The sequence below is a fragment of the Palaemon carinicauda genome, chromosome 1 (assembly GCF_036898095.1).
Source record: "Palaemon carinicauda isolate YSFRI2023 chromosome 1, ASM3689809v2, whole genome shotgun sequence".
NCBI classification, from domain to species: Eukaryota; Metazoa; Arthropoda; class Malacostraca; order Decapoda; family Palaemonidae; genus Palaemon; species Palaemon carinicauda.
The window spans coordinates 206158638-206181434 of NC_090725.1; the positions used below are offsets into that span (position 1 = coordinate 206158638).

The 22797-nt window shown below is 37.2% G+C and overlaps 1 protein-coding gene across 1 annotated transcript in view; it reads right to left on the reverse strand.

The window, feature by feature from the left end:
* The window catches only part of LOC137653621 (adipokinetic hormone/corazonin-related peptide receptor variant I-like), a 499465-nt gene that overhangs the window by 127525 nt on the left and 349143 nt on the right, over positions 1-22797 (reverse strand). The gene's annotated exons all lie outside the window — the stretch shown is intronic.

The following is a 22797-nucleotide window of genomic DNA, read 5'->3' on the forward strand; positions in this document are numbered from 1 at the left end:
GTACTTGATCTGATACTTCTGTTATCAGAAAATTCAGAGAATGCCTAAACATTTTTTTCGATAAAATAATCTTACTGTAGACTTAGTAAAGCAGCGTGAATTGATTAGCGAGTATAGAAAGAAACAGGCTTTTAGTTTTCATTTTTATTATTGAAAATCATTTCTACACAATCGAATGAAAACCTTAATTTATTTTACAACAATTCCTTGATTGAAGGTCTTGAAATCTATAAGTATTTACACATTTCTAAATATTTATCTTCAATTTTTTTTTTCTTGCATACCCAAAATCATTCTCATTATTTTTCTTTCTCTTCTTCATGTTAATAGCATCATTGAAGTATTCTAGTCTAAAATATATAGAGATCTTTACACAAAAATTCAATAATGTCTTCGGGGACCTCTCTTTCCGATCGTTGCAATTAGCAAAGAGAGTTTTTCTGCACGCTGTGCCTAATAAAAGTGGTGACCCGTGAATTGTTATGAAGACTTCTTGAAGGACAATAATTAATTGGGAAAATGACTCCTCTGATGGCTTTTAAAGCTCACTTCTGTTTTCCATCCCATTCCACAATTCATTTGCATTTTGATACACTTTCTTTTTTCTTCCTAATTGTATTTATTTTTTTAGAAAATATTTTGACATATAACCACTTATATATGTAATATATTAGATATTACTTGTTTAAAACACATGACCTACAGGTCATTGTGGAAGTAAGAGAAGTGTGAGAACTGCCATAGTCATATTCTAAGCAGGATGCGATTGCCAAACCTCAGCAATGTAACATTTTTCATGAAGAGTAAACACAACCAAGCCCCGTGAGAAAGAAGTTGTCTGTGAGAATGGATCAAGCATCTTCCGGTATAAATGTTGTGTTTACTATAATTACATAAATGCTGAGATATCTGTATAAACTTTAGTATGAAATTGGATATTTGTATCAGTTCACTTTACGATGTCTTACTGAATGGTCATCCGATCAAACCAGCTATACTCCTGTGATGGAGATGTTAACACTGTTCATAAAGAATAAACTATTTTAAAGTTAACTTACTTAGATTTTACTTGAAGATGTAACATACCAACTCTAATATATAACACATTTTAGATGACATTTGAAGAGAACCCAAATGTGTGTTAACAACAGTAGCACACCAATATATATATATATATATATATATATATATATATATATATATATATATATATTCATATATATATATATATATATATATATATATATATATATATACATATATGTGTATATATATATATATATATATATATATATATATATATATATATATATATACATATATGTTTGTATATATATATATATATATATATATATATATATATATATATATTTATATATATATATATATATATATATATATATATATATATATATTTATATATATACATATATGTGTATATACATGTATATATATATATATATATATATATATATATGTATAAATATATATATATATATATATATATATATATATATATATATATATATATACATATGCATATATATATATATACATATGCATATAAAGTATATATATATATATATATATATATATATATATATATATATATAAGATCTTCATCTTTTATTACAATGAAGGCTTTTTTTTATTTTCTTTATCCAGAATTTTATTGTTTGTATATATTGCAGGGCATTTAAAATCTAAATCTATACACAAGAAGTTAGTCAAGTATATATCTAATACAAATTTTCTATTTTGAATTGCATGCAGACTCATTTGTCATCATATCATAATTGTTACTCTTTGCAATGTTGTATGCTTTTCCAAAAAAATTATTTCTACAAGTTTTCTTAGAATCAATAACCTAACCCTAAAGTTAAATTTGCCTAATGTAACCGAACAGCTACTCGAGGTAGTCTTGATTTAACGTTGTGTCATAATGTAATATGCTTCAAAGATATCTTTAATCATTTTAGAAAGACAAATAACTAACTTGCTAAAATGAAGTATGCCTTTTTGAAGTTTCTGCAAGCATCTTGTTTTCTGTTATTTTACTTTAAAGAAGTCATTACCTTTATGACCATTTCCAAGTTATTTATTTAAGATTCTTTATTAATCACAAAACTATTTCTTGTTGGTATATCGCCATACATGTTGTTTGAATCTAATATAGAAATAAAGTCGCTTATCACTGAGATAAATTCAAAGGTAGCTTGCGATTTATTGGATTCCAACAGACCTCTACCTTAAAAATACCTTTAAGCACTTGCACAAGATGACTATAATGACTGCACAGCATATTTGACACGCTGCCTGCGCTGTTCATTAACAGATAGATGGAGTTCATTAATTTTATAGGCCAGTCCATATTCCGTACTAGATTTTGCAAATATTTCACGGATGCTTGTGTTAGAAATGAAAACACATCTTAAGCAGAAGTTTGCATCAATTAAGTTGTTTCCGACTAACTTTATCAAATGGGTAACGTCGGCCAAATCGTATATCTTCCTGTCAACACTTGGGATCCTGAACGAAAGTGCGGCGAGTGTGATGAGCCTAGAAAGGTGAATCACGGATAATCCTCTGTTCGGCTGACCTTTTGTATTGGCCCTGATACAGACCAAGTATATATAAGTATATATATATATATATATATATATATATATATATATATATATATATATATATATATGTATAAGTATATACATATATATATATATATATATATATATATATATATATATATATATATATATATATATATATATATATATATATATGTATATACATATACATAAATATTTTATGCATGTATTTCATTTGTGTATTTAAGAGGTAAATAGTCAGGTCGTAAGGTGAGTTCCTCTCTCGTATGTTTACGTAATTTTATGTAAATTGCTTAAGACTCTCCTCATTCATTTCATTGTATTCTTTATTCAAGACAGTGTATGTAAATTTACGTTATTCTTAAGAATGAACTTTTTATTTCATGTATTTTGTTACAATGTCTTATGCATCTCGTTTAAGTGTGTTGTACGAATCATACGAGGTATGAATGAGGGCTTATGTAATTTTTCTATGTTTTCATGAGGTATTGCATCATGTTTGTGAGACATTTCTCAAGTGTTATATTTCCACGTGTTTGGAAACTTCTCGAAAACCCCAGAGTTAGTTTAATCTTATTTTTTTTTTTAGTTTCTAGGAGGGAGGTGGCCAGAGTTAGCTGAGAGAGAGTCACCTCGCTGGTGCGTTGGTATGCGTCTGAGACCTGATCATTGGCAAGATTACACTGCCCCCAAGTTTCTAGCCCCCTGACCTAGAAGGATGTAGAATTTTTAAGTTAATAAATATATGCCCCCAGGAATGCATAGGAGCAAGAGGTATCCAGCCTATCCCTTTGTAAGAGCCAAGTTCGAATCTCTCTCTCAAGTACTTCGAGTGTGTGTCCTTCTCCAAAGTGAATAAGTTTATACCCAACATATATCATGTGTAATGTGTTAAATCGTTATTGAAACTTTGAAGGTGATTTCAAATTTATTGTGCTATTGTACGTGCTGGTATTATATAAATCTTTGTAACTGACCCTGTGAGATAATGGGAAGTTTATATGTATTACTATCTGGAGGGAAGCTTTCTTTGGAGTAGAAACACGTAATTTTATCGGTTACTTTTATGTAAATTTTAATAAGAGTTTAATCATTACAGTGTTAAAGGTTAACTATTGTCATTAATTATCAAGATGAAATATTTTTATAAATTAATTTCCAGTGAAACAAGTGATTGTATAATTTTTATAAGTATTATTTTCTTGTCTTAGTTTAAGTTTTTGTTCAGATTTAATATTTTGGGTGATTTTTATAGAATATATTTATTTTTGTAAAGTGTGTATTATTTCGTTCACTAGTATTTCTTGCAGCACTCTCTCGTATCCCTGTTTAAGAATCGAAGTAAGATGATGTTTTGAATAGTTCCAACTAAGAATTACCCAATTTGTTTTGAGTGTATGTTGGAGACCTTTGGATATTCACTGTTTTTATAGATTGCTGTCTGGGAGTTATAAAATTTTCTCAGAGCTCGGGTATTATTCAAGTGTAACAGATTTATGTAAAAAACAAACAGGGGATTTGGAACTCTGGAGGTTATGCAACTTCCCAGACGTAATATATAATATACATTTTTGGTACCCGGACCTGGGGCCATGCTAATATATTTTTTGGTGCCCAGACCCGAGACCATAATATATATTTTGTTGCCCAGACCCTTGGGATCGAGCGAGTCTAGTTTGAATATTGGTTTAAGAATCAAAGTAAGAGGTTGCTTTGAATAGTTCTTAATAATAATTCCCCAATTGGTTTTGAGTGTACATAAGAGACCTTTGGATATTTAGGGTTTTTATATATTGCCGTCTGGGAGTTATATAATTTTCTCAGAGCTCGGGTATTACTCAAGTGTAACAGATTTATGTAAAAAACAAACAGATGATTTTAGAACTCCGGAGGTTATGTAACTTACCAGCTGTAATATAGATTATATAATATACTATATATTTTGGTGCCCAGACCCAGGACCATATTAGAATACATTTATATATATATATATATGTATATATATATATATATATATATATATATATATATATATATATATATATATATATATATATATATATATATATATATGTATATATATAAATATATATATATATATATATATATATATATATATATATATATATATATATATATATATATATATATATATATATACATATATATTGTGATGTATGAGGGCCACCTCTCTCTTATATGAATTTTTTTAGGAAAAAAATTTATGTTTTGTATGTCTTTATTGTAAAGAGTTTGTATTTCGTTTTGGTTGTAAGTTTATTTGTAATGTTTGCCCCTCTAAATTAATTTCTTGATTATGTTCCTTTTGTATACCATGTCTAGTTGCTCATTCTAAAGTTAAAATCATTAAATTATAAATGTAAGCCTTTCCCCTACTCCACTATCATAGGACTAGATGCCGCCATTGTCTCGCGTTCCCTCTCCTTGCCCAAACGCTCACACCATTTTAATGGTGGAATCATACAAGTCTTTTCTAGGTTGAGGTTTTCGACGACCTTCAGCCGATGATCGCGAGCGAAAGTGTTGTAGCGTCACACTACGATATTACAGTTCGAGAAGCAAATGGGAAAAAGTTAACGAAACCAATTATCTGATATCACCATGGCGCGGGAAATTATCTAACTGCTGCAGTAATATGTATTATTTGTATAATATGTCATAAGAAGAATTCTACAACTACCATGAACAAAGCCGACTTTTATTTTCTCTTGAAGCTTGTTGGACCCAAAATTGCCAAGCAAGAGCATTTCCTATAAACAGCCGACATCTTGTGTTTACGGTGTGCTTTCGGTTTATACTCGCTGCTTCCCGTCCAGTACGGGAAGCCAATATCTCTTGCAACAACATCTTATGCATTTGATTTTGGGCAGCTGCTGGCGAAAAAAGCCTAATGTGTATTCCAGCTTAATTCAAGTACTACTACTACTACTACTACTACTACTACTACTACTACTACTACTACTACTACTACTAATAATAATAATAATAATAATAATCGCCAGCAACATGGAAAAGTGATGCTAGGGGTCGACAAATCCTGAAGCTAAGTAGCCTACTTCTTTCGATAGTAATCTTTAGGAAAATCAAAGGAGGAAAGACGAAAGTTAGGTCTGGTGAAAGGAGAAAGGTATGGAAGGCCTAGGTCAAATTCTTCTTAATTAGATCTATGGGCCCATGGAAAGCCGGTGATCAGTGATAACTCATTGAAGTAGCTACAGGTTACTTTTTGGGGATTAATTTTCTGATTACGATTCTTTTTCCTTGTTAGAGGTGACCAGCGTATTGGTCAGAGTTGAAGGTATACAATAAAGGAACCTGATGTCATTTTATTTTCATTTGCTGTGTTCAATAGTTAAAAACCTTTGTCCTTTTTGGAAGGTAATTATATTCATTGTGTTTATTTTCATATTTATATTTCAGTATTTTCTCGTGATCGTGCATTTGGCACATAAAAGTTTAATTTTCTTTTTCCTCAAAACAAAATGTAACGATTTTTTGTGTGCGCAATACAGTACCATTATATTATTTTATTCCCCGGAGAAAAAATATTTGTATGAATCGTTTTATTCTATTTTGGCAAACATTGTTATTTCCTGTTTATGTTCTCTTTTGTTATGGTTTCAATTGCTCTCTGTATGAATTAAGATATATTTATATTCCCTTTATTCCATTGTGTCCATTCATTCTTTGTGTTGCCGTAGGTACTACCTTTTTATATAACGTTATGTCCTTTTTATTATTTGATATGCCGTATATATCAATATTTTCCATTGTGTGTGTTTAGCCACAAAAATACAGTCTTTCATAAGCAACAAAATCAGTTATTTATGCCCTACTATAACCAGCCTGAAAGAGGCTTAACTTTATTTTCCTTGTTATTCTTGTTGGTGGGCGGGCTGCACCCTCACTTAACAATATATATATATATATATATATATATATATATATATATATATATATATATATATATATATATATATATATGTATATATATATATATATATATATATATATATATATATATATATTCTATAAATATACATTCATACATCGATATATATGTATATGTATATATATATATATATATATATATATATATATATATATATATACATATGAATAGATGTATACATATATGTATGTATATATATATATATATATATATATATATATATATATATATGAAGTATATTCAAATAGGTAAGTATAGCAAGCGCATTTATAAGATGTCCATGGACTTGTGTATTGATCGAAAATCATATATAGGTGAATTTTTTGTTAAATATTTTCAGAAGATCCAAAACATTTTGGATAATAAGGAATTAATTAGCGAGCAATCATATAAGAAATATCAAGTCCAAGAAAATCGATACCTTCACACACAAACACACACACACACACACACCTAAACCTTCCATGACTTCAACAGCTAATTGGTGTTTCTCCTTTCCAGAATGAACCTACTCATTGTAATAGTAGTTATCACGAATATTAATTTGAATGCGATTTAACTCTTCAGAATGTCCATATGAATCGTTCCACATACTAGCAACCTCCACAAGCATCCAGTATTAAGTGAAAGGACTGGATATAGTCTATAGACTGGAAATGTATCACAAATATTGGTTTGAAAGCGACTGAACACCTCAAAATGTCCACAAGAAACTTTCTGCAGACCACTGACCTCTACAAGCACCTAATGTTAGTAGAGTAGACAGGACACATCACGAATATTTATAGATTATATGCTGTAAGAGAAAAGTGAATTTGCCTAGCCTTGAAGGTAAAGGAAAAGATTATCTATATCGATGATAACTGGATAATGGAATAAAAATTGGTCACTATGATGAGGATATGTAATGCAATTATAAGTTTAAAGTTGGTGACTCATGAGTAGTAGAGGCAAGGGACAAGTAATTCTCTTAGAGATCTGGCAATGACTGCAGATGACAGAGCAGGTAGGAATATTGACTTCCCCAAACTATCTTTGAAGGAAGATGAAATTGCAGACACTACTTTACTAAATACTTCCGGGCTTGGGTGCGGTTAGAGCTCACATTCTTACGGATATTGTACATGAGGAGCAGTTTTCCGGAATGTGTACCAGAAATCTCTCGCTCCACCTACCAGCCAAAAAACCTTTGGTAACTCCACCAGACAAAAAATTTGGGTGTGTGTGAAAGAGAGAGAGAGAGAGAGAGAGAGAGAGAGAGAGAGAGAGAGAGAGAGAGAGAGAGAGAGAGAGAGAGAGAGAGAAATCATTAAGAGGGTTTGTAATTGATATTTACAAGCTGTAATACTACAGACACTACCATGAACTTAATACCCACATCATTCTTATACATAATATAGATATAGACTTTATTTCTTTGCATATAATGCTCTCAGTAAATTTTAACATTTGCTCAATTTTGAAAGACATTGTATGGACGGTTACATGGCCTTTTAGTGTTCCCTATATTTTTTGCAACAGCTTTATTAGCATGTAATAATTAGTATATTGTATATTATACTATAATAACAATTGAACAATATCAATGATTTACTGATTTTTTAAACAGTTGATTCTAGCAAAAAAAGAAAAACAAATATCCATAGAAGCACTAGTATCAGTAGTAGTAGCTGTAATAATAGTAAATAAAAGTGAGTGTAGGCATTTAGTATTCACTCTACTGAAATAAGAATACGGCAGTAAAAATACAACGATAAATGGGAGAGAGAGAGAGAGAGAGAGAGAGAGAGAGAGAGAGAGAGAGAGAGAGAGAGAGAGAGAGAGAGAGGCTAATTCACACGGCCACCTGCATTCATCATTCTTGGATCTTTTTCCTATGCTCTCGCAAAAAATCAGTGCATCGGGCACTTGGGCTCCTTCATCTATTTAAGACCGTCACCTTGATCGTTCAGCCCACCAGTCAGGAACCCTTTGATTACTCCGCCCAGCACAGCCAAGATATGTGTTTGTGTGCGCTATTTTGGTTATTTAATCAATAGCTTCGTTCAACTGGTCTTTGCATCGCCGTTGTTCGCTTCGCTTAAAATTCAACATAATCCTCTTAATCCTTTGTTCTGGCAAGCGTTACATGTTCCATTACACTTGTTAGCCATGTGAGCGATTAAACCGACTTTATCTTAATCATATAACTAATCACTTAATTAAACTGGTCTTTTCTCGATTTTAATTCACACGACCACCTGCATTCATCATTTTCAGTTATTTTCCTGTGTTCTTAGGGAAAGGCAGTGCAGACGGCAATATCCTGGCAGTCATTGTGCATCAAGCATACGGAGACCTGGTTGTTAGGCGGAGCATGAAATTTCTGGAACACAAGTCAAACTTCGGCCGGCAGGCTTCTTCCAATAGGCTTCCATAATTACATTAATTGTGATTGACTATTATAATCAACTTATCAATTATTTTCCAGTATAAATGTGCAATTAGTTACTGATACTAGTGTACAAAAATAGTAATTATTGTTCAATTGTAAAAATAAAAGATCTGACTAATTGCAATAATTACAGAGGCATCACACTTATGTCAGTTGTTATGAAAATATATAGTATGCTCATTCTAAAGAGACTAGAGAGAAAGATTGATGAACAGCTGAGAGATGAACAAGCAGGATTCCGATGAGGCAGTTGTACTGACCAAATATTCATTTCAAGACATGGTGTACAACAATGTGTAGAATATAGAAATCCACTTTTGACGCCTCATGTGGCCTATGAAATAGCCTTCGATAGTGTGCGGTTTTGTGGAGAGTCCTGCGCTATAATGAAGTTCCTCTCAAATATGTAAATTTGATTAAGTCTGTTCACGAGCATAGCAAGTGCAAAAGTTCAAGTTAATAGAGTCCTATCAAATGAATTTCCAGTGAACACCGGAGTACTCCAAGGATAAGTGCTATCACCTATGTTGCTTATCCTCTTCATAAATTTTGTGATGCATAGAGCAGTCGGAGATGGTGGAAAAGGATTGGATTGGATTGTTTTTGGAAATTAGCTGATCTAGAGTATTCTGCTGACGCTTTCCTTATTAGCAGAACACCACTGAACTCGCAAAGCTGGGAAATGCATGAACTATCATATGAGGCTGTGCTTGAGATAAATATAAGAAAGACGGAGATTATGAGAACGGAATTTGCAATGGAAGATGAAATATCATTTGAAGGAGAGAAGATTAATGAGATGAAATCATTTAAGTATTTAGGAACTTTGATTTCTAATACAGTCTTGAGAATTGGAGTTTAATGAAAGATTGAAAAAAGTGAGTTATACAAGAGCTAGGTTAAGTTAAATTTGGAATTCCAATCGCCTGGAATGACGTATAAAAAATCAGACCATATATCAGTTTAAAGAGATTAGTGTTACTTTGTTGACATGAGTTGTGGTATGACAATGAACAAAATATCCAACAGATTTTGTAGATTTGAGAGCAAAGCACTCAGAAGAATACTGGGAGTTAAATGGAAGGACAAAATTAGAAATGCAACTATAAGAGAGATTACTCGAGTGCCATAGGTGGGTGAGGTTATGGTAAGAGGTAGATGGAGATGGTTTGGGTATGCTCTTTGCACTTCCCAAGAAAGATTAGTTCACCAAACATTCAGCTAGGTTCCACAAAGCACTAGAAGAGTTGGAAGACCCAGGCCTAGATGGCTGAGAACTATAAGGCGGGAAGTAGAAGATGATGAATAGAGAAGTATTGAGTTAAAAGCTCAAGATAAAGATGACTGGCGAAATCTAGCCGAGGCCCTTTGCGTTAATAGGCGTAGATGATGATGAGTAGAAATAAAAAAAAAAAAAAGGTGAAAATCATAAATATTTTGCATATGGATCTCAATTTGAATAATTAACAGGAAGAAACTATTTGGCATTGAGTTCCATATTTCACTCATAAGTATCTTTTGAATAAAAATATTCCTTATTAATGAATAATGGAGGTATAGGGTTGTGGCCACGAATGTATTGGGATCGAGGAGCAAATTATCCATCAACTCAATTTCAAGCAAGTTATGCATTGTCTAGTATAATGAAAGTTAAGAGCTTGCCATAATCCGAGCTTGTAGTTTGTTATAAACTAGACTCCGTAAAAATGAAATTGCATTCTCGCAAATGACAAATCAGTAACTGAGTCTCTCTCTCTCTCTCTCTCTCTCTCTCTCTCTCTCTCTCTCTCTATATATATATATATATATATATATATATACATATATATACGTATATATATACATATATACGTATATATATGTATATATATACATACATATATATATGTATATATACATATATATATATATATATATAACGGATTTTGAGCGAAGCGAAAAATCTATTTTTGGGTGAGATGGCCATGTTGTCCTGATGGAAGTTCCTATAGGGTAGCTTCCTAGGGTATATTACAACTACGGCGATATTCCCAGAGAATTTACCTTAAGGTACCAGAATTCTAACTCCTGGAGCGAGTATCCCTCGTGAAAGGGATATCGCGACATATCAGAGGACGTATTCTAGACACGTCACATGGCAATCTACATCCTGGACAGAGATTTCGTCTCGTAGGAGGTGATTGGCGAGATACGAATTCGGGAAAGAAAAAAAAGGGGGAGCCGCTCCCAAGGCTTCCCTATCCCCCGATTCGTATGCGTGCCTGGCGCCAATCCTGGCGCCATCTGTATTCCTTGTAGCGTACACGAGGTGCTACAGATACTGTATGTAGGGAGGGGTCCTACAGCCCTTTCTTAGAAAGGCAAGGGCGGGTCCATCAGGACGACATGGCCATCTCACCCAAAAATAGATTTTTCGCTTCGCTCAAAATCCGTTTTTTGGGCTCAAGCCATGTCGTCCTGATGGAAGTGCACCAGAGCATTACTGTATCTGTGGATTCTCAGAACGTGCCGTACTCCCCGGAGGTAATTTTTTCCCGGTCGACTAGACCTAGAGACCTAAGATGTTACCGTTATACATCTTTTCAACTAACTATAAACTATGTTAGAGCTTCCTGCCCCCTACAGGGAAGAGTCCTACTAGACTCTGAAAAAGTTTCGAAGAGTACATATATCTATGTATGAATACCAGGCAAGCTAATATAGTGGTCTCGCCCTATATTAAGTAAAGCATAGTTTGTAAAGGACCACTGCGTCAATATGAAATATCGACCAGTTTTCCGCACAATACTTGTATTGGACAAAGGTTTTATATCCGCATAGGAAGAAAACCAATGCAACATAGCTTGCATAAAGGAACAATTCTATTAAAATTATCCCAGATAAGTTACATAGAATGAATGCTCAATTATACCAATAAATTGACACAGGTGAAGGAGACGCAAGGTTCTCAAGAACCAGATTATTGACAGGCAATAAATAGACAGGTTAACCACAATTATATATATATATATACATAAGAAGAGGATAACCCAAAACTTTAAGCATAAGTATGATAGTAAACAGAGCTTGTTTGTCTGAAAGAAAAAATATTAGATGCCACTTTTAAGATACCGAGGTATCAAAGTCATAAAAGCCTGTATTACAAATCAATGACATTAGCGTTAGAAACGCTCGGCACACATGTCTGCACTTATGCTAGGTTCACCTTCGGAAATGGAACAGTCTGGATGGGCAACACAGTGCCCTCACTTAGTTTGTAGTACAGTATGTAACTACACACTCACCCTGGAATTAATCGTCCCAATTAAGACCACTGTTCCTCGCAGAGTTAAACAGCAGGGTTAACGACGCAACCCACTGCTACCACAGATCTCTTTTAGTTCCTCTACTTGCTTCGCATAGTGGCGAAAGAACACTCTGGAAGACTTCCAGCCAGTGTATGAACGGAGATGTTCAAAATCCATACAATTAAAGAAATTTAAGAATGAGGCAACTTTCCTCGGATCGTGACCTGCGGGTGTATTGTCAGGATCCGCTCTGCGAATAAAATATGTGATTTTCGCTCTGAGTTGATTCAGAGATAAATTTGAGCCTGATGTTTCTCCCCTGAATAGTTGACCACCCTTGAAGTCTGAAGTTCTATGAAGATAGACCTTTAGGCATTCTACTGGACATAGAGATGCATCTTCTTTCAGAGGGCAGATTCTCCAGGGACCCCACCTGTTGGTGGGTAACTCATTCTTGGCGAGAAACATAGGATCCGGAAACAGGTTCAGTTCTTCCCCATCCAGGAACTGAACACGACCTGCCTCTCTCGAGAGGCTACAATCTCACTAACCCTGGCCCCGGACGCGAGTGCAAAATAGGAAAATAACTTTTTGTGTCAAATCCTTTAACGCACACTCTTCATTGCTCAACAGAGAAGCGAAATGAAGAACTTGTCTAAAGACCATGAAATGGGCTTTGGAGGTGCTGAAGGTCTGAGCTTAGCACAGGCTTTCGGGACTTTATTAAAGATCTCGTTACCTAGGTCGACCTGGAAGGCATATAGAATGGGTCTTGTCAAAGCAGACTTACACGCTGAAATCGTGTTCGCTGCCAACCCTTGACCATGGAGGTGGAGAAAAAAGATAAGCAGAAGTCTGTCAAGATCTCCTGCGGAATCTTCGCCTTGACAAAAGGCCACCCATTTTCTCCAAGATGACACATATTGCCTTCTAGTAGATTTGCACTCATATTCCTCAAGGAAGTCTATACTGGCTTTCGAAATCCCGAAACGCTTTCTCACCTCTAGGGAGAGAAAATCATGAGCTGCAGGGTCCGGGTTTTCTGTAATGAAGCGCAGACAGTTGACTTCTGGACTCGCTGGGTCAGAACTGGATCTGGTAGTGGTACAAACTTCAGCTACAGTTCCAATGCCAGGAGGAACCACACGCTGTTCGGCCACTTGTGGGCCACTATTGCCGCTACCCTTTGAAGGATCTCAGTTTGTTGAGGACCCTCAACAGAAGGTTGTGAGGAGGGAACAGATAAATATTGGACCATCTGTTCCAGTCGAGGGACATCGCGTCCACTGCTTCCGCTAAGGGGTCCTCGTACGGGGCACGTACAGGGGCAACTTCTTGTTGTCTTTCGTCGCAAAGAGGTCTATCTTCAGTTCTGGGTCTGATTCAGAATGAAGGAGAATGATCCTGCGTCTAAGGACCATTCCGACTCTATCGGTGTGAACCTGGATAGAGCGTCCGCTGTCACATTGCGGACTCCTTGAAGGTGAACTGCCGACAGGTACCACTTCTTCTTTTCCGCCAATCGGAAGATGGCCAACATCCCCTGGTTGAGAGGTGGTGACCTCGATCCTTGTCGATTCAAGTATCTCACAACTACCTCGCTGTCTATCACCACCTTATGGGGATCGAGTGACGCGGGGAGACTTTCTTTAAGGTAAGGAGCACTGCCCTAGCTTCTAGAAAGTTTTATGTGAAAGGTCTTGAATAGCCTGGACCAAGTCCCCTGGACTTTTTTCCGATGAGAGTGACCTCCCCATCCCTCCTTCGAGGCGTCTGAGTGAATCGTCACCGACGGGGGAGGTGGCTGAAGAAGAACCTGACTTCTTTAGATGTCTGGCTTGGGACCAAGGCCTGAGAAGAGTACTTAGCCGAAGCGGCTGGTCTTCTCAGATCTCTTCACGCGTTTGATGCATAACTTCTCCAAACTCCGATTGCATCCTTTAGCTGTGCTCTTAGCACTGGGTCTGTCACCGAAGCAAACTGGAGAGAGCGCAGTACTCTCTCCTGCTCGTGTCTTGATATCCTTTCGGAATCTTGAAGTCTCTTGACAGAACCCGCTATCTCCTTCCTTTTCTTCGCCGGGGTGGAGAAACGGTGTGACAAAAGGTCCCAGTGGATTCCCAGCCACTGGAACTTTTGAGATGGAGAAAGTCGAGACTTTTTCTGTTGATCTTGAAGCCTAGGTACTCTAGGAACTGGATCACTTGACTGGAAGCTTGCAAGCATTCTGTCTCGGATGCTGCCCACACCAACCAGTCGTCCAGGTAGGCTACTACCTGAATTCCCTTTAGGCGAAATTGTTTGAGAGCTACGCTCGCAAGCTTCGTAAAAATCCTTGGGGCTATGTTTAGCCCGAATGGTATGGCTCCGAAGGCGTATAGTCTTCGTTGTAGCCTGAACCCTAGGTAGGGGGAGAGTCGATGGCTAATTGGAATGTGCCAATAGGCGTCTGACAAGACTATAGAGACGGAATATGCCCTTTTGGGCAGTAAGGTCCTTATGTGTTGCAGTGTTAGCATTTTGAATTTGCAATTCACTATGAACTTGTTAAGTGGCGACAAGTCCAGAATGACTCTGAGCTTTTCCGAGTCTTTCTTGGGAACACAAAACAGCCTCCCTTAGAAATTGATGGGCTTCACCCTTCGGATCACCTTTTTTCTCCAACAGTTCTTGAACGTACTCCTCCATAACGGGGGTGGAGTGTTGGAAAAACCGAAGGCACGGGGGTGGAGTGCTGTACCAGCTCCCGCCCAGTCCATTCTTGAGTAGGCTGTGGGCCCAGGGATCGAAGGTCCACCGATCCCGAAATTTCAGAAGTCTCCCTCCTACCGGTATCACCTCAATTGGACTGCCGTCCTGAGGTCTTGCCTTCCTGACCACGACCACCCCTGAATCCCCTTCCCCTTGAGGGGCGTCTAGACGAGCCTCTGGCTGCTCCTCTAGGCTTTGCTCGAAAGGAAGTAGACTGCCCTTCGAACGCTGGGGTGAATGCCGTGGACTGTGTCGACACGGCCTGGGGTACCCACTGAAAGGTGGTCGGGGTTTGTGCCATGATCTGGGGCACTGGGGGCAATGGCAATTGCAGTTGCTGTTGCTGTCTAAGAGGCTTGGCTGGCCGAGACGGTAGCCTAGTCCTCATAGTCTTCCTCTTTGGTTGAGGACCCTCATCCGGGGAAGACTTTCTTTTGATAGCCAGGCTCCACTTCTGGAGAAGGTTTCTATTCTCCAAGGCGGCTTTATCAACAACTTCTTTGACCAAGTCGGTAGGGAAAAGGTCTTTTCCCCAAATGTTGGAGGAGATTAGTTTCTTTAGCTCGTGCCTCACCGTAGCCGAGGTAAACACGAACTCCCTACAAGCTCTCTTTGCCTTGACGAAGCCATAAAGGTCCTTCGTCACTGTGGCCAGATGAGGCTTGGCCACTACCATGAACATTTCCTGGACCTTGGGGTCACTTGCCATCGTCTCGAGAGTAGTCTGAAGAGACATTGAGGCAGTCAGTCTTTCTTTTGTATCGAACTCACTTCGCAAAAGAAAGTCAGACAGCTTAGGGAGGTCCTTGCCGAACTGACGTCCGGCAATATCAGCCTCCAACTTTCCCACTGAGAACGTAAGATGGACGTCCTTCCAGTCTTTGTGGTCCATAGGCAGGGCCAGCGACAAGGGTTTACACTCCTCTAGGGAGGGGCAAGACTTGCCGGCCTCGATTGCTTTTAGTACAGCCAGAAACCCTTTCTGTAAAAAGGGGAAGGCTCTAGTAGGCGAGGACACAAAGGAAGGGAGCTTCCTATTCAATGCAGCTACCTTTGAGTTAGAGAAGCCCCTCTCTTTCATCGAGGATGAAAGTAGAGCTTGAGCCTTAGCATGGTCCATCACTATGACCTCCTTCGGCTCTGTCTCCTCCTTTGAAGCTGGTTCCTTCCTCAGCCGGACATAACAGTCCGGATATGATGCCTTGCTGGGCCAGAATTCCACCCTCCAGGGGAACTGAGCCCAGCTTATCCGAGATGACAATCTTTCCAGTTGTCATCGGCATGTGCTCAGCATACCTCCATGGGTTAGCATCTGAGCACAAGGGAAGGTCTTTCACATTGAGCTTTTTCTGGGGCCCATGTGATTCTGCAAGGCACTGCATTCGCAGTTCCATTGCAGCCGCCTTCTCCTGATTCTCCTTCTGCATTTGTTGGATCATTCCAACAATAGAAGAGAGGGCCTGTCCCAGCTCTACTGGGAGACCGGCCGATGTAGAGGGGCTTAAACTTCATCCTGGGCTTCTGCCAGGAGGTCTTCCTCCTGACACCCGTCCACATCAGACATCCTGTCATCTAGCTGGATGTCTTGCATCGCGACCGCGACTTCAGCATCCACCTGGATCTGAACTTAGGGGATCTCCTCTTGAGGCTGGGGAATCACTGCATCAGCTGATGCCTTAGGGAAAGGATACGCCCTCATCTTCTCACTTGGAAGATAAGGGCCAGAAGTGTTCTTTTGGAAGCCCCTTACCCAGGTACGAAGCTTCTTCCTAGCTATTTAAATGTCTCAGAAATCAGGTTAGTGCACACAGTACATACCTGAGGGTCCCAATACCGGAGATCATCCTTGGAGACAGCGTATGCTGCGTGTCTCCTACAAAACTCATGTCCGCAGAGGATCTTGCTGCTGACATTGCAGAAAGCACTTCCCCACTTCGGAGTGTCCTTCTGTAAAGAGAAGAAATTTCCATGAGTATCAAGTGAACTATGTATCACTGGATATGCATAGTATAGCATAACAATTCAGAAAGGAAAGACACACACTTGTGTTTCCCTCACAACCCATTGTTGCAGCCTTCCAGATAATAAAATAAAAAATGGTTTATCTCTTCTAGAGTAACCAATGCAAGGTTTCCAGAGGAAACAGGTGGAGCTCACACCTAAGCAATGATTTTAAAATCCTGGATAATAGACAGGGAAGAACTCAGCTTCCTATCTGAGGGCAACAGCAAAGGGGTGTGCAAGAAAACACAATAGTGTTAGAAGACACAGTGCTGTACCAAAACCCTTAGTATAGTTTTCCTCTTACTGTATATGCTATACAGAAGAATACTAGTACAGTATAGGGGGATGTGTGCCGGCCTGCCTTTGCCGGCCGGCACACACCACAACTAGCTTTAAAGTATACTACTTAACAGCTATAAGGCGGCAGCACTCTGGTTCAAATGCCTGTGCCGGTCGGCAGCAACTGCCGGCCGGTAACAGCCAGTGTTGGCCGGCAATGGCTGCCGGCCAGCAACTACACAAGGTAGTACCCAGCTGCCGGCCACACTCTTGGTGACCGGCAGACAAGGGCTGACATAAGCCGGCCGGCAAAGGTACAAGACCGATGCCAGCCGGCAGCAAAAGAACCAGAGGACTACACCTGCCCGGCTGCCGGCCTATGAGGCCGGCAGCCGGGACAGGTACAGCACTTAGAAGAAGAAAAAGAATGGATGCCGGGATAAGAGTGTACACAACCTCCAAGCCCGGCAACCGAAAGAGTGCATATAAGGAAGGGGAGAAACTAATTCAGGCTTCCTTGACCCATGCCGTCCGGCTCTGCCGGCAGGCATGGATGAGGGACCAAGAGAGGTCCGGGCAGCACTCGAAAACATAAGACCCTTGCCGGCCAGCAGCTCTGCCGGCCGGCAAGGGGCTGAGTCAATTCCACATCCTAACCTATACTAGGTCCAGAAGTAGAACGACGTACAGTACAGTAAGACCCCTGCCGGCCAGCTCTGCCGGCCGGCAAGGGGCTGAGTCAATTCCACATCCTAACCTATACTAGGTCCAGATGTAGAACGACGTACAGTACAGTATGAAGAAAGAGGGGGAAGGGACAAGAGGGTCCTGCCAACCTTGCTTTAGTGACAGATCACCCGCAGCTAAGAAACTTATTTTAGCCTAAGGGAGATCTAAGGGGAAAGGCCAGCAATACTTGCCAGCTTCCAGAGCACCAAAGCAAGGAAGGCGTTGCTACTCCCAAGGGAAGAACTTATCCTCCCGCGAGAACAGCAAAAGGACTAGTCTGGTAGATCACAAAAGAAGGAATCATATCCACAGAAACCTTCGGTAGTGACCTAAGGGAGCTAAGCTCCCATTGTATGTGTTAGGTCAGCGAGGGGGACTCAGCCCCAAGCTAGACAACACAGACTCAGACTAAAAACTCTGTTGTTCTGTCCCTCTTGAACCATAACTACAGGAACAGGAAGGTACAGTAACACCCTAGTATAGTTTTATCGAAAATAAATTTCGAAAAAAACCACTTAGGGATAAGCCCAAGGCTTAAACAGAGGGAAAGGGATTGCATACCTTCTCCGAAGAAAAGAAAACAACCGGGGAGTATGATAAAGTATACTAAGGCTCCATAAGCAACTAGCCTAGGCACCAAGAGAATCGATTACCTAATTCACCGAAACTCACTCGTATACTATCTTGGAAATATTCCACACAGTCTAAAATGTATAAAATATAGCCTAAAGCTTCAATAAAATTTTAATTACACTCGGAAAAACCATAATCATGCATGAAGTACTAGGACCAAACGACTAGGCTACATGGCCTAGCGTAGGCCAGAATGGCGAATACTTCGCCAAATAATACTAAGCACGAAAGGAAATCCTATGTAATGCTAAATAGCTAAAATTTATTAAAGCAAAACAACCAGGAATGTCGCTCTGACTAACTAACTTATACCTAGCGAGCGACAGCGTCCAAGACGCCTCTGGTAGGCTACGGCTCTTGTATCAAAGATTAATCCTATTAATCACTCAAAATTTTACCAAGAGCCTACATTTATACATAACAGACACTATACTCAACTTATCAGAGGCCGACGAAGACAGAGAAGCCAAGATTTGCGAGAAAAACAGGAAAAAACACCGAGTTGTTAAGCTACGCAAAAAGGAATACAGATGGCGCCAGGATTGGCGCTAGGCACGCATACGAATCGGGGGATAGGGAAGCCTTGGGAGCGGCTCCCCCTTTTTTTTCTTTCCCGAATTCGTATCTCGCCAATCACCTCCTACGAGACGAAATCTCTGTCCAGGATGTAGATTGCCATGTGACGTGTCTAGAATACGTCCTCTGATATGTCGCGATATCCCTTTCACGAGGGATACTCGCTCCAGGAGTTAGAATTCTGGTACCTTAAGGTAAATTCTCTGGGAATATCGCCGTAGTTGTAATATACCCTAGGAAGCTACCCTATAGGAACTTCCATCAGGACGACATGGCTTGAGCCCAAAAATATATATATATATATATATATATATATATATATATGGATATATACATATATATATATACATATATATATATATATATATATATATATATATATATATATATATATATATATATATATATATATATGTATATATATACATATACATATATATATATATATATATATATATATATATATATATATACAGTATATATATACAGTATATATATATATATATATATATATATATATATATATATATATATATATATATATATATATATATATATATATACAGTATATGTAAATATATATATATATATATATATATATATATATATATATATATATATATATATATACATATATATATATATATATATATATATATATATATATATATACACATACATATATATATATATATATATATATATATATATATATATATATATATATATAGATATATATATGTATATATATACATATATATATATATATATATATATATATATATATATATATATACACACAATATATATATGTACACACAATCCATTTCCTGCCCTTGTTCATCATATACTCGTAAATACTGTGCACATAAAACTATTATACAGTGTTCTTATTATACCATTATGATCTATTATACTACTGTATTACATTTACCAATACCAATATCATCCTCATGAATAAGAATTTAATATTCAAAATCAGCCTGTGAATAGAAAGCATATTGCTAAATTCTATCCTTTATATAAAAGAATATTTAGCCCAAATGCAAGATATGGAAGAAATGCCATGAAAGCCTGTAGGTGTGTCTTTTATCTAGTCAATTACAAAGCGACTTATTGTCTTTCCAAATGTAACGCCTCAAACCTAAAAAGTCCAGGTAGAGTTATAGATCTTCAGAAGTAAATATAGACCTTTCAATATCAACAGGCTGTTAAAGGTCAGAATAGATTCCCGTAGAGTTGTTAGCTATCGAACAAGTTGCAGAATATCCAATTGTGAACATTCAAATGTTCGTAATCATGCTAAAATATGCAAAAAAAATATTGACAACAAAGATTTTACCATCATTGGTAAAGCGTCAAATAACCATGACTAACCTCTTCTTGAATCCATATTGATCAAACGACTAGTTCCGTCCATAAATGAACAGTGACTTACCACTTGGCCACAAAGAAAGTGGCAAGTCACCGTTCATACAAGTTTCCTGGACCAGGGTTCGATTTCCGGCCGATCAGAAGTTATTAACTTTGTGTGACTTCGCCTGGGGCTCTGATCCCGAGATCGTTTAGAGAATCCAGACATTAATGTATCAGTTCTATATAGCTTATTTGAATATATATATATATATATATATATATATATATGTATATATATATAATTTATATATATATATATATATATATATATATATATATATATATATATATATATATATATATATATATATATATATATATATATATGTAGAGTTCAATAAGCACATCTATTTACTTTGATTACAGCTAAAATACTATCCAGTACTTCTATGAAGCATAACGTCTCAATCAAGACTTAATTCATGATACTTGTTGACTGTATTTTATATTATCACTGCATACGACCACAACCGACCAATCTTTAGCTATTGTAAGCAGCTCTTCAGGGAGGAGAAAACTAAAATAAAACCATTGTTTCCTAATCTTTGGTATTGCCATAGCCTCTGCACGATGGTGCTCTATTGTCTTGGGTTAGAATTCTTTTGCTTAATGGTACACTCAAGCACGCTCTTCTATCTGTTTCCTTACATCTTTTCCTCACTGTGCTATTTTCCTTGTTGGAGTCCTTGTGGTTATAGCATTCTGCTTTACCAACTATGGCTATATCAACAATGATAATACGATTCAGTTGTAACCTACTATCTGTAGGCTTCACAGTAATTATCAGGGATGTCCTTCCCTCTTCCCACCTGCTAGGATGTGTCTGTTAAGGTAACCACACATTGCAATATCTGTCATTACCACCACAGTACTCTAGAATGTGCATTGCTATTGTAATGTAAATTTTACTTGGTATCTCTTAAGTTGAATCTAGAGCCAATTAACACCCCATTTACATTGTATCTGTCAAGGGGTACTCACCTTCAAATACGTCTGCCGCCGGTCATTCTATAACCTAGAGAGTCCACGGATATATTACATAGTTTCATTTGGTATATAATATACTGGATCTAGACTCAACATCTAACAACCAATTAGTGGTGCTTGATAAGTGATCCACGTATATATATGATTCATTTTCACAGGTTATAAGTATTGGTTATACTTGGTATCTCGATGTTCCACATTGGCACTCTAGTAATAGTTAACGTTAAATAAGTAAAAAATAATACTCAAGGTACGTACAATAAGTGAAAGGCTATAGTCATATAGATAAACATTCGTACTTTTATGAAGTAACGTGAGGTTACTATTTAATATAATAAGAATAAGCCTTCCGATTAAGCTATTTATAGTTATATTACAATTTACGACGGATGAAACTATTTACAGCCACAATTCATATTACAATTTAGGGTTAATGAAGTTGATGCATGGCCTTTATGGGAAATTACAGGAAATATTTTTTTTTTTTTCAAGAAATTATATCTAGTTATCGAAAATTGACGCAGAGACATATGTCATCGACGAATCATTAATGACGTTGACGGTAAGATGAAAGAGAGACTTTCTTAGTACTGCAACACTGAAAGAAATCGCCGTATCAAATGTAATGGATACTTCATTTATTTTCATTTAGTCTTTCTTATACTTATAACTTATCTTTTTCAGTCTTTCTTATACTTAAAACTTATCTTTTTCAGTCTTTCTTATACTTTATGTTATTTTCAATCTTTCTTATAACTTCATGATTGGATAGATATACTGGATTACACTTGTTCTTAATCATTCAGGGTGTTTCCAGGAAGAGTTTGGAAATATTATTCATGACCTGTTTCCATCGTAGGAGGAAATCGTTAGAAAAAAAGTTGAATATGAAAATACAATACAATAATAATGACTCTACTTGCTTTTCGGGAATATTATTGGATTCTGGTAGAACGCATTCCTTGAAATTGAGCAGTAATCTCCGGCGCCCCATTTCATTCAACCTCCTTTCGTTTCCTGCCACCACACAGAGTTCTTTCAATAAACAGGGATTCGGTAGGGTAAGAAAGAAATTGAATTTAGTTTGGAACTTTCCGAGAGAGAGAGAGAGAGAGAGAG